General features: G+C 48.2%; 1 long non-coding RNA gene across 1 annotated transcript; it reads right to left on the bottom strand.

The window, feature by feature from the left end:
* Positions 1-432: 432 nt before the first annotated feature.
* LOC125086133 (uncharacterized) lies at positions 433-4,752 on the bottom strand. Its single transcript, XR_007123104.1, has 3 exons — positions 4,653-4,752; positions 2,565-2,719; positions 433-1,387 (listed from the first exon to the last, which is right to left on the bottom strand). It is a non-coding gene; the product is annotated as an uncharacterized LOC125086133 (long non-coding RNA).
* Positions 4,753-6,639: the final 1,887 nt, after the last annotated feature.

Below are 6,639 nucleotides of genomic sequence, written 5' to 3'. Positions count from 1 at the left end.
CACTCTGTTGGAGAGATAGCAGCAGTTCACGGTGCCCTGGAGATCAGCAAGTGAGTAAAAAAAAAAAAAAAACCGAAGCACGACACTCAGATCAGTTAGGGTTTGAATTCACTGTGGCCCGTTTGTTCAGGTGGCTCACAGGAGAGGAGCAAGGTGTGGGCTCCTGAGGCAGCTCTGTTTGGTATTTCATTTTAAAAAGAAAATGATGATAATGTTCTTCACTCCCTTTAAAAAAAAAAAAAATGGACCTGCCAGTTCCTGAAAGCTAGTCTCTTTTACAGCCTTGTGCTCTCCTACCTTCCCTCCTCCAAGTCTCGAGGTCAATTACGACAGCTCCCTCCTCTGCCCACCCCAACCCATTTCTTATTCCTTCTTCCTCCTGGGTGCCCTAGAGGAGCTCTGGGGCCCCGCTTTCCACCCTGGCTGGGCTGGAGAAACACTTCAGAAGCCTTTGTAGATGAATCTCCAGAGGTCTGTGCAAAGCCCCAGAATCAGAAAGCGAAGGCAAAGGAAGGTGCGGGTGCTGGGGCAGAGGTGAGGGAGGGAAGTGGTCTCAGAACTTGTTTTTTGGTTTTGTTGGTTTGTTAATGATTTTAATATGACCCATCAAAACCTGCCAGAGTCTATAAATCATTGCTATAAAAGAAAGTTCTGGCTTGGGATGAGCAATTGAATTAGGTGAACTTCAAAGTTCTTTTCTACACTAAGATTCTGATATTTGGTGGTTGGGATAAGACACCCAAAGAGGGGTGAAAACAGGTTTTGGTGCTCGGTTCCACGACTTACTATTTGATTGTCACCAAACTGCTTAACCTCTCTGATCCTCTAATTCTCCATCTGTAAAATGGGGACAGTATCTCTACTGACCTGAGATGATGAGGAGGACATTTACCTGGCATTGTGCATGTTGAGGGCCTGATACATAGCTAACTACTCAATGCATGGCAGTTCTGATCAGTGACTTCAAATTCATTAATAAACCAATTAAATGCTTCATTTAAAGTTTTTGGTTTCGTTTTTCAATTTAAGCCAGTGCTGTACCAATTTTTTTGTTGTTTCCTTCCAGGGATCACCCAGACTTTTTTTTTGGACGCTCCCCTAAGTTGTGCTTGGTGGGTGCTCCGCAGGAAGGGAAGGCAGGGCTTGGCAGGCGTGGCCAGCCGTCCAGGGCATCCCGAAGTCAAACAACTTGCTGGAAAAAAACCCAGAGATGGCTGACATGGGTCTCCTGCCTTCCAAAGCTCCAGGGGCTGCAGAGGCCCACGGTAACTTAGTGGTCTCTCGTGGAGCGGGTTGTTCAGGGAAGGGAGGAGAGGCTGTGGGCGGTCTCCCCGGCTGCTCCAACCCCGGCTTGGCTTCAGCCTTTTTTGTGTTTACTCATCAGAGCCTAGAAAGAAGCAGTGGAAGCAATCTGGTGTTATGATTATAATTGTTTATGCTTCTTAATATTATCATCATCATCCGGATCATTTCTGTTGTTATTCTTACTTAATGTCTCAAAGACCCACAGGGCTCTCGAGGTTTACACAGTGGAGATACCGGTTAAAGCTGTGGCTGTGCCCGAGGTCAGGCTCCTGGGTTGGCGGAGGCAGCAGAGACCTTGGGTCTCTCTCTCTCCTGCACGGTCAGCTTCCACCGACAGCCCTTCGCCCATCTGCCAGCCCTTCCCAGAGACAATCTGTAAGGCATTTCCCCGGGGACTTCAGGGACTTGCACGTTTACCCTCCTGCCACTAGATGGCAGGCAACTCGATGCTCGTTTTTTCCAAGTAAGGTATTAACGGCAGTCATAAAGGATCCCCTTCTGTCTCCAAGCATTTATTCCCTATAATAAAATCAGTAAATCTCGAGCTCCTTTCTGATTTCAAGCCCATCTTGCTCCATGTCTGCAAGGACCCCGAGCCTGTCTGCTGTAATGCTCTGTCTGCCCTTCATGGATTCATAATCGCAACCCTGATAATAGCAAACCGGTGTGCCTATGGTTTTTATAGTTTACAAAGCACTGTAGGTTTCGCAAGGCTCTTTTGCACGCAGCATCTTATTCGACAAGTGAAAGTACACAGTGAGCCTGGCCATAATGCGAGTTCATTATATTGATCAACAATGCACGTGCAGTGTCCCGCAGACCCATTTGAATGCACTTTATAAGGAAACAGTTGCTGCGCAAGTTCTTGGAATGAATGGCAGGATTTTAAGGTACTCAGCAAGCGACAGATGTCACTTCAGTTAGGTGTCTCTGGGACCTGAAGCTGCTCCACCATGGCGAGGTCGGCAGCCGAAAGACCAAGTTTACCAGGCTAGGGACCTTGGGCGGGTGCAGTGTTTCCCAGTTTGGCCTGATAATGCCATGCGATGGGGGTTTTTTCTCTCTTCTCCACATAGAAAGGAACCAGCTACAGCTTGTCATTTGCATACAGCCAGCGTGAGTTAAGTCCCCCTTGCTCTTCAGGAATAAATTAGCTCATTCAAGAAGAGAACAAATCCTGTGTGTGTGTGTATATGTGTGTTGGGGGGGGTGTTATTTGAAGGGGTTGGGAGTGGGTAAGAGAACGGAAGTCTACTCACATGAGATTATTTTCATCTGCTCAGTTTTATAACTTGGCCTGGAAAGGTCTGATTCCTTTTATTAACAGATGAAGGTTTTCCTCCCAGTCTGAAGTTCAGAGTCTTCCCCAGCTCTGCACAGGTAGGTAATGACACACTGAAGAACTCATTGTTTTCTGGTGCAAATGACAAATGCCACACATTTGTTTCAGGAAATCCACATAAAAGGTAAAAAAAAAAACATTTTGGCTTGGGGAGTGAGTTTGTCCATCGATGTAATATTCCTAGCAGCGTCGCTATTTAGCTGTGGATTAAAAAATCCTGATATTCCATTAATTAAATACAGTAGGTGACTCTAATGGCTTCCACCTTCGAAATGCTGCTATTTACATATTGCATGTATTTTATTATAGGGCTGGAGGGAAATGAATTTTGCATAGTTTTCGAAAAACCCCAGATGGAGGTTGAGGTTACAGAACGCAGCTGTTTCCCTAGACTGAACCTTCACCAGGTTGCTTCCTCCCCTCGCAGCGCTGAGCGGACCCTGTTCAATCGCCCTGGGTTTCCCACTGCCCCGAGCCTCCCGGCGCTGGCCTCCGGTACCTTTGGTAACATGACTTGCTATTTCCAAATGCCAGTTGCGTAGCAGGTGCAAATCCTGTGATGGAATTTGCACAATGGACGGAGCAAAATCTCACCAGTTTCATTTCATCTGTGCCCCGAGCACACTTTATAAAGCAATAAAGACTGAATGTCTAAGGGCTTAAAAGAAATGTGCTGTGTTATCATCATCAATTTATGAAACTCCCACAAGGAAGCAGACATGATACAAAACATACAAATTGTACAGTTGCCGCCTCCGGAAGTGGAAACGGGGAAGAACAAAACGCTGAAATTGGGTATTACTTTCTCTCTCACCTCTTCTCTCCTCCTTCCCTCTTTTTTTCTTTCCCTTTTCTCTTTTGCCTTTGAGTTGGAAGGTTCTGTCTGGCACTCGGAGCTTGGAGAAGGCTCTGAAGGTAACAGCTGGGGAGATGGTGAGGTGGGGTGTGGGCTAGTTCTAAACACTGAGTGGGAGCTATGGCGGCAAGGGACAGTCTTGTGTGTGTGTGTGTGTGTGTGTGTGTGTGTGTGTGCGCGCGCGCGCGCGCACGCGCGCGTGCTCTGAAGGAAAGAGTAAGTTAAATGGGGATAAGACCGAAGGAAAAGGGACAGAGGTCCTCACTGTGTCTCACTGTGTTGCTGTGTTCCCTCTATTGGTCTCTTCTCTTCTATTCTATACTCTTCTATAATTGCATCTTCTAGGAATTACTGGCCGCAGGGAACTTTTCAGTACCTACTTCCCCGCTTGTGGGGAGGACTGCAAGCTTCATTGTCCATAAACAGACACCCTCTGGATTTCAATGTGGCAGGCATTATGGAAATGGGGCTGACTGGGGCAATTCTTGTGCAGAACACCATTCTCTAACCCCTGTACACAGAAGCACATTCTAAGAAGTTTGGACAAAGGGCTATGGGAACAAATAAGTCTGCCTGTCTGGGACAGCTTTAGAGGAGATGGGCCATCCTTCTTATAAGAGGCTGAAGGAGATGAGGGGATTTTGCGGGATCCTGGCAGAGAGGACGGGTGCCTGATACAATAGCAGAGACTTGTACCATCTGTTTGTGGTGATGATAAAACCTGATGGAGAACACTGGGAGTTGAACTCATGAAGTGGGTTGGGGTCTTACTTTAAATAGACCACAATGAGCCAAATCCTTTTGCTCTTAGGCAACAATAATCCAACTGAAGATGGGGTTGGGGAGAGAGGAGAGGTTTCTGGGTTTTGTTTGTAAAGGAAATGACTATGGAGGTACTAAAATATTGTGGGGAACTTAAGAACAAGGATGTAGCTAAGCCCCAGAAACAACAGGAAGCAGGGACTTGGACATCGTCAAAAATCCAGCTACCTCCCCATGGCAAGTTTCCAGCGCGCACTCTCTCTCTCTCTCTCTCTCTCTCTCTCTCTTATTCCATATGTGAGGAGTATATGCTTGAAGGCCTCTTTTGTTTTTCTCATCCACAAGATGAGAAACATGGTAGCAAGAATGCCTGGCTGTCCATCTTACCATCCAGGAACCCCAAAAAAGATGAACTTCTGTTTTTTCCAATTTCCATGTCAGTCTTCCCAGGGAAGAATTTGGATAGAACCAGGTCATATCAGGTACCCGCTATGGAACAGTCTGCTAAGGCAACGTTTGAACCGGCTGGGAGAAAAGAGTAGCACCAAGCAGACAGTCCCATTGGCTCCCAATCCGCTGCGACTCCATTCTCAAACAGCAGAAATAGTGTCAGTTTCAAAAAAAAAATAAAAAAGAAAAGAAAAGAAAAGAGACAGTGTCAGTTTCAAGCAGGCACAACATGGTCTGACCCGGTCCCCTCCCAGAGAGATAGACCACAACTCTGTTAGAATTCATTATGGCATCTCATAGCTTCATTGCCAGGAAGTGCTTCCTTTTACCTGACTATCTCTACTCTAAATTGCCCTGAGAGAACAAAAAATATTCACCTCACGGCCACAGACCCCAAAACAGCTGCTAAGTGTTCTTATCATCTGTCCCCTGTAATCAAGAGACAGCCAATAACAAGCCTCCTACTAGGTTATAGGGTTTTTGCAGAGAATGAGATCCAATCTATGCTCACAAGGAGTTTTGAAGTCTGGTGTCTAGGAAGACAACAAAGAAAAATCAACCCCCAACCAATGAGCTTGAGAGCATTTGGGCGGAACCATTGGGAAGAACTCACACACCTGTTTCTCCACCTCAAATCCCAGGGGCTTATGAGCTAGTTGAGAGTTTGGAGGAACCGTGGTCAGCCTGAATGGAAAGCCCCTCTCCACACACAGGTGCTTAGTCCTGTCTCCAGGGAAGCTCCCTCGAGCTCAAAGCCTGTAGGGCCCTGACAAGGGGAGAGCCCAGGGCTGCCGGTGAAGCAGGATCCAGCAGACCTCCTGGATGTTCTTTGCCCAAAGAAGGATAGTACCTTAAATCTGCACGGCCCACAACCGACCCTCAGCACTTCCTGAAAGGGTGGGCAGCCTCAACACCAGGACACTGTAGGAAGGGAAAGAGGTAGACAATTCCTCCTGGGCGTTAGGGGACCAGACTTAGAATGGCCATGATAGGCCAAATCCACTGAAAACCAGGGCCAAGAAAGAAAATCACTGAGCATCTGGATGGGACTGCGGAGCGCTTGGGTGGCACACACATGAGGTTATGTGGCCTGGTGACTCTGCCATCCCTAGGGACAACGTGGTTCTGGGGACACATATTCCAGCACCCCAAACCTCGACTCTAACCCTCACCTCTGAGATGAGTAGAAAGCAAAATCCTTCCCTACAAAAGGGTGAGAGATAGGGGCGGGACTTGGCACTACTTTCCAGCCAAAATTGGAATCTGAGAGCTTTGCTCTGGCCTAGGCCAGCCCCTGGCTCCGGCAGGGCTGGGGGGCGGCTGCGGCTGGCCTCGCTCAAAGTGAGCTCGGCGCGCCCTCTCGTGGCCGCTGCGCTCACCGCGCGTCTCGGGAAGCAGCTGGCCACCCCATACAAATGGACTCCGCATAGTTAAGCTGTCAGGTCTAATGTATTTATTTGACTCTCTGCTGTTAAAATGATTTCTCTACAGCACTGCGGTTATTTACGACTATTGTCAGTACAAGGCGATGAGAAGGCAGCAGCAGAACAAAACAACAACAGCTGAAGGCAAGGTTCTGTCTGGGAGGGCTGGGGGCTTGGTCACAGGCTTTCCTGCGGCTGAAGAGGCTGTTTCCTTAATCTGCAGCGGGGGCTTCTGAGCGCGCTCATCCATAATGCAGAGCACACGGCCCTCAGCCCTCAGCCCTCAGCCCAGCGGGCAGAGCAACCGGTGGAGGTTGCGCTGGCCCCGGGGAGGGCAGTCCCAGCCCTCTTCTGCAGGAAGTATCTTCATAGAGACCCACTGAATGGGTCCAGACCATTTCAGATGTCCAGGGTCCAGACCAGCTCTTCCTGATTCAGATAAGGCCAAGCCCTTAGACGCCTGGATGGCATGTGGTTGCTCTACCATCTTCTACCATCTA

This window comes from Lutra lutra, chromosome 15 (assembly GCF_902655055.1).
Source record: "Lutra lutra chromosome 15, mLutLut1.2, whole genome shotgun sequence".
NCBI classification, from domain to species: Eukaryota; Metazoa; Chordata; class Mammalia; order Carnivora; family Mustelidae; genus Lutra; species Lutra lutra.
Note: the sequence above shows the minus strand (reverse complement) of the source record. Positions and strands in the feature narration are given on the sequence as shown.